Here is a 7,094-nt window from a genome sequence, read left to right on the forward strand (position 1 = left end):
TAGAGTGGGTTTGGCTTGACAAAGTCATGGAGAAATTGGGCTTTGTTGACCGGATGAGGGGTTTGATCATGAGATGTGTTCTACGGTTACTTATTCAATTAAAATTAATGGGACACCAAGGGGACACATTATTCCATCAAGGGGGATCCGTCAAGGAGACCCTTTGTCACCTTACCTTTTCCTTTTGTGTGCAGAAGGTTTGTCTGCTTTGATCCAATTAGCAGTAGATAGAGGTCAAATGGAGGGAGTAAAAATCTGTAGGGGTAGTCCAAGATTGTCTCATTTGTTTTTTGCAGATGATAGTTTGATTTTTTGCAAGGCGACATTAAAGGAGTGCGATGAACTACAAAAATTGCTTGCTGTGTATGAGAAAGCTTCTGGCCAACAATTAAACCGTGCTAAAACATCTTTGTTTTTTAGTGGCAATACTCCAAGGGAAGTTCAAGAGGAGATAAAGAATAGGTTTGGAGCCCAAATAATCAAGCAACATGAGAAGTATCTTGGATTACCTTCTTTAGTGGGGAGAAATAAAAGAACTACTTTCAATGCTATTAAGGAGAAATTGGGAAAAGTGTTAGCAGGTTGGAAAGAAAAACTGCTCTCCAAGGCGGGAAAAGAAGTTTTAATAAAAGCTGTGGCTCAAGCAATTCCAACTTACACTATGAGTTGTTTCAAAATTCCAGATTCGCTTTGTGATGATCTAATGGGGATGATTAGGAATTTTTGGTGGGGTCAAAAAAAGGAGGAAAAGAAAATTGCATGGCTTAGTTGGGAGAAAATGTGTGAGCCTAAATGTGATGGTGGAATGGGTTTCAAGAATTTAAAATGGTTTAATAAGGCTTTGCTTGCAAAACAGGGGTGGCATCTCCAAATGGGTGGTAATTCTCTCCTTTATAGGGTCCTTAAGGCTAAATATTTCCCAACAGGTGACTTTGTTCATGCTTCAATTGGACACAATCCTTCTTATACATGGAGAAGTTTGATTTCAGCCCAAAGATTGGTCATTGAAGGTTTAAGATGGAGAGTTGGCAATGGAGCAAACATCAAGGTTTGGCAAGATAGGTGGCTGCCATGGGGTTCATCTCATAGTGTAATTTCTCCAAGGATATTTTTGAGTGCTGATACGAAGGTTGCTGATTTGATTGATTCATCTACTGCCAAGTGGAAATCTGAGGTAATTGATAGCCTTTTTATTGCTCATGAAGCTGAATTAATCAAAAAAATCCCTTTGAGTGCTACTTTACCAGCAGACAAACTTGTTTGGGCTGAAACGACAAATGGAAATTTCACTGTGAAGAGTGCATATAACTTAGCTGCACGTTTGTTCAAATCTACAAACTGTGGAACTACTTCTGATGGTAGTTCGTTGAGGAAGTTTTGGAAGAAACTTTGGTCTTTGCCTATTCCTCATAAAGTGCGCCATTTTTGTTGGCGTGCTTGTCGTGACACTTTACTGACCAAAGTTAAATTAAGGAGGCGTAATGTAATTGATGAAGACATGTGTGTGTGCTGTAAGGAAAAGGCTGAGACAAATGGACATATTTTTTGGGGCTGCCAGAAAGCACAAGAAGCTTGGGCTGCTTCGAAAATACATTTGCTGCCTTTGGATGTCCATATTGATTCATTTCAGGATCTGTTGTGTTATGAGATGATGACTAATGCAGCAGGGGAGGAGAAATGTTCAAGATTGGTTATGATTGCTTGGGCATTATGGTGTAATAGGAATGACATTCTTCACCGGGGAGAAGGTAAAACAGGTCCAGCTGTGGCACTTTGGGCAGCAACTTATCTCCAGGAGTATTGGTCTGCAATTGAAACAAATAGTGGGGCTGTTTCTAACGGGTTTCTGCACTTATCTGACACAAAAATGCAGTCGGCTTGGCTGCCTCCATCAACTGGTTCTTTTAAAATAAATGTGGATGGTGCTTTTTATTCCACAAAGAATCAGGCTGGCATTGGTGTTTTCATAAGAGACTCGCAAGGAAGGTTAATGGCAGCATTATGCAGAAAAATTAAAGCTCCATTGCAGGTGCTTGAAGTTGAAGCTAAAGCCTATGAAGCCAGTATGTTGTTGGCTAGACACCTGGGGCTGCAAGATGGGTTGTTGGAGGGTGACTCTTTAACCATTTCTAATGCTCTCAAAGGAATTTCAATACCACCCACATATGTTGCTGCTATTGTGGAGGGCATTCATTTCATAGGAGCTGAAATTGATGTTGTTAATTTCTCTCATGTGCGTAGATCAGGCAATAAGCCAACACATATTCTAGCAAGACAAGCTCTAAGCTATGTCAATGATGTAATTTGGATTGAAGAGATTCCTAGCTGTATTCAGCAAGCTCTTATCCAAGATGTAATTGGTTTGTGATGTTTTATTAATAAAAGTTTGCAGTGTGTTTATCAAAAAAAAAAAAAAAACTAATGAATATGTTTAGTTATTCCATTACAATATATTTTATTCCCGGTAATAAAGATTACCATTCTTATTGTAATCCACATTCAGTGTACCAAATATACCTTAACATTGTTAGAGAGTTGAATGGAAATGAATGAAAAGAAGTCATTTTGATATGACATTACTATTGATGGTGTCACAGAAATCATCCAATTCCATAACTCGTCCATAAGTCTTGTCCAACGAAAGACAAGCTACGATAAATCAAATAGGCGAAGTGAATGTTCGAAGCGTTCTGGCTAGCCTCGTTCGTCTATGGACGGATAATACCTCATGGAATCTTACTCATCATCATTTAAGCAGGGCAAGTCGTCCAAGATGATCTCGTCCATCTTTTACTAAAGATGGACGAGTTCACCATGGAACGGCCCGTCCAACCTAGGTAACTTCCATAGCGGTTATGGAAGTTACCCCCAATTCTCCGGACTCCTCGACATTAGGAACGGTTACTAAATAGATAACCGTTCCACACATACTATATAAGGATTCTTCGATGAAGGGTAAGAGATTCAGACAATTTTACTTTGAGAAAATACTCATTCCTTACAGAGTTCAAAAGTAACTAACTTCATCATCGGAGGACTTTTGACCGGTCTCCTCTGATTCAGTGTTCTTTGTATTACAGGACATAGCCCAAAGATCATCGTTCGAGTCTTATCAACCTACTGATATCCAAGGAATCATCAACTATTATGCCATTTGTTTAATAAATAATTAAATATAGAAATATAAGTATTTAAGATATAGGTATTTAATCTCATTTAGTCCATCTCAGATCTTAAAAAGTCAAACATTTCTTAACAGTTACAAATCTGAGTGTCTCTCTTCTTTGATCTAATTTCAAACTCAAAAACTGCAATTACAGATCTCTGTCAAAGTTTCCTCATTAACCACTTGCAACCATATCATTAATTGATAAAGGTTTTTTGTGTATGTGTGTGTGTGTGTGTGTGAAGAAAGCCATCAAGGCCTAATCAATTGATAAAGTTAGAACTGATATCAATAGATAAAGTTCTCTCTCAAGTGTGGTGAAGGAAGTTATTTATGAGTGATGTATAGTTATTATAGTATCGGACTAGAATTTGTTTAATTATAGCTAAACGGACTTGGTATGGACTAGTATTTAAATTTTTTTTTTTTTGAGAAAGTTTCAACCTATTATTATCAGAATAAGATACCAATTAGCTTTTGGTGTAAGTAGGGATTAAGCCCTCGATTTTTTATTCAACAATCAGAGACTTTACCACTTAAGCTAATTAGAACTCACAACTAGTATTTAAATTGATATGTGAAAAACTACATTTTTTTTTTATTAGAATAGATGCCAACATGACAAATACTAGTGGTATTAATTGGTACAGTACAAAATTAATTCAGTCATCCAAATCTAAAATATAGAAATTCGAAGGGCAAACCACTTAACATTCGTATTCTCGATGTTCCTATTCTATGCTTCCTTTTTTGCATCTACTTTAATATATACAACATGGTATAATATATCGTATTGCCAATATATTTAACATGGTATCAAAGCCAAACTTCATTCTTGGCATCAAACAAACATCTCTACACAATAAAGAAGATTCATATATGCATAGCACAAATTCACGGTGCCTCTTGCTTAACTTCAAATCTAGACTTTACAGCATCACGTAGCCACCATGGCTCACTGTTGTGTCAAGATCCTTAAGCCCAAGCAATTTGTGCCTCTCCCTATCAAATTTGTGCAAATCGAGACTTTACTTGATGAAACCAACCACACAAACGTGCTCCACGGCCTCTTGTAACCAAAACCCAAGAAGTTGGTCTCCACAGGAATTTGCACATGCCTCCACATGCCAACCAAGATTCCAACATTAACTCCACACACTGCCACATATTCTTGACTCCTAAATCGTCTTTTGGGCACACATGTCACCATGAAGGCCTTGTCGTCCGCCAATCTATGTAGCTCGAGAGTCTAACCCTCATACGACCTAACACACGCCTTCACTCGCTTCCCAGGTTTCTGTTGTGCCACCACACATCGATGGACGTTGTCACGTGCCTTCCATGTGTCGAAAATTCCTGATGATGGCATGCTGATGTCATTCTATCCACGTCAGCGATACGTAAGCACGTCATGTCATCAGCCATACAAGCCCTAATCCTAGTCAACGCCATGTCATAGGATGATGTTAGTGCCTTTGTAGCCGATCCGTGACCTGAGCTGAAAATCAGAACTGACCTGAACCATGTAGTCGTTGACTAACTATTGACTTTGACCATGTAGCCATTTTGACTTTCGTTGACTTTGACTTTTGCATTGATGTTTGACCAAAAGTTAAATTTTTTGAAAGGGCTTATCTGGCTCAATTTTTCGCACAGATTCCAATTTTCTACTTCGTTTCTTCATTTGAAGCCCCGAAATCGGTCAATTGGCACATTCTTCATTATGGTTTCTTCAAAGACATTCTTTAAGGCATCTTCAAGGGATCTTTTCATGTTTATCCAACCTCAAGCCTTCATCGAGCTTCCGCCTTGAGTTTGAGGGATGGTGTTAGAGATATATTAGACATATTAGCCCAATTTAATAGGCCTAAGCCCACTCTTGCTTATATTAGTAGTTTTGGGTTTAGTTGCCTATATATACTGATGTTAGAGTTCATTATTGTACTACACTCTTACATAATAAAGATGTAACTCTTAAGAAATTCCTCTGTGGACGTAGGCCAACAAGGCTGAACCACGTAATCCTTGTATTCTTGGTATTCCTATTAACTATAAGTGCTTGTGGGGTGTGAGAGACAAGGGCCAGGGTTCAAGTCTCTAGGAGAAAGTTTCACACACATATACACTTAGATTAAATTAGAATAGAATTTCTATCTTGTATAAAAAAGTATTAACTATTAATCTTTCTAAAAAAAAGTATTAACTATTAACCACTCATTATTTTCATCATTATTTAATGTAGAACTTTACTCACACACGTACACCCAACATGGGAGTCACATTTGGTCCCCATAAGAACAAAGCTTCCACACCCCCCCCCCCCTCCTCCCTCCCCCCCAAACACACATTAGCCAAATTTGGCGCCCCAAAATCCTTACTTTTCACCATTTGTCTTTTTCCATTCCTCCTCTCAACACTTCAGCCATATCTCATTTACTTGTTACTAAATTTTCGCCATAACTTTTAGAATTTTAGTTTTAACTTAGAAGATTCATACAATTTTTCTAAAAGGATTAAACTTACATATAGTATACTAAATTCCCCAATTAAACTCATTTGTATTCAATTTAGTTATTCTTGATAATGATAATTCTATGTGTTTTATTGGTCATGATAATTAGACTAAAGCTCTCTCTTCAATTTCTCTTTATTAATTCTTCGTTATGATGCTCTCACATAGTCACATTTTATTAGCTCCACACTCTTCTATAAGAATTTCTATTTTTTTGAGAGGTAGAAAAATGATTTTGATTTATTTTATTTTATTTTTAATTTTTTACTATAGTAGTCTAATTTGATTGAATTTAAATTATATTTGTAGGTACTTAAGAATTTTTTGCCTTTGGCTTTGGCTTTTTTGGCTTGATTGCCTTGCCTTTGCCTTGCCTAGAATTCTTTTGTCCCACATTGGAAGGAAAGCCTTCCTCTTCATGCCATATAAGGCATGAACCAATGGTTGAAGAGTACCACTAAACTAGTGGTACTCTTCAACCATTGGTTCATGCCTTATATGGCATGAAGAGGAAGGCTTTCCTTCCAATGTGGGACAAAAGAATTCTAGCCAAGGCAAAGGCAAGGCAAAGGCAAGGCAATCAAGCCAAAAAAGCCAAAGCCAAAGGCAAAAAATTCTTAAGTACCTACAATATTTATTTAATGCTTTCTTATAGTGATTTTTTTAATATTTAATTTCTATGAAAATTATTTCTCGTAAATGTTGCCTAGCTAGTTTTGTTATATACTTATATTTAATTTCTATAAATGTTATTGACTTATGATTGTCAAAAGAATCGGAGAAACTCAAAGGAAAAAATAACCTTAAGATACTCAATTGGTCATTTAGCTTGTTAATATTTTGAATGCTAATAAGAAATACACTAATAAAATTTTCCTAACAATAATCTTGTGGTATTATATATATAAAAGTTATGACTTACTTATGACTTACTTTGGATTTAGATTTATTTATTTATTTTTAAATTAATCGATAAGAACTTGCTAGTTCTTATTAAGATATGAACAATTTGGTAATTTCTTTAAGAGAAACTGGACCTCTAGAGATTAAGAGAATGAGAAGAAGAACTTAGAGAGAAGAATAAAATGTGTTATTACTTTCCAAAAATGATTATACAAGACAATCATAGTTCCTTATATACATTCTTCCAATCACATTTTTTTATTAGCCATACAACCAACTACTAACCAACTATTAATTATCTCTTCCGTCTGGCTCAACACTTCAATTTAGTATATATTGAACTCCAGGTCAGCAACTAACTTCAATTTAGTGCCTAACTCTCTTATACACTATGCTATTCATCCAACTAAACCAACTAGCTAGTCCCAATAAGCTTCTATCAGTAATGCACAAAGACATTTATGTATACATATATGTCATGCTTTGAATATGCTTGGAATTACAATTTACAAA

The sequence above is a fragment of the Quercus lobata genome, chromosome 5 (assembly GCF_001633185.2).
Source record: "Quercus lobata isolate SW786 chromosome 5, ValleyOak3.0 Primary Assembly, whole genome shotgun sequence".
NCBI lineage: Eukaryota > Viridiplantae > Streptophyta > Magnoliopsida > Fagales > Fagaceae > Quercus > Quercus lobata.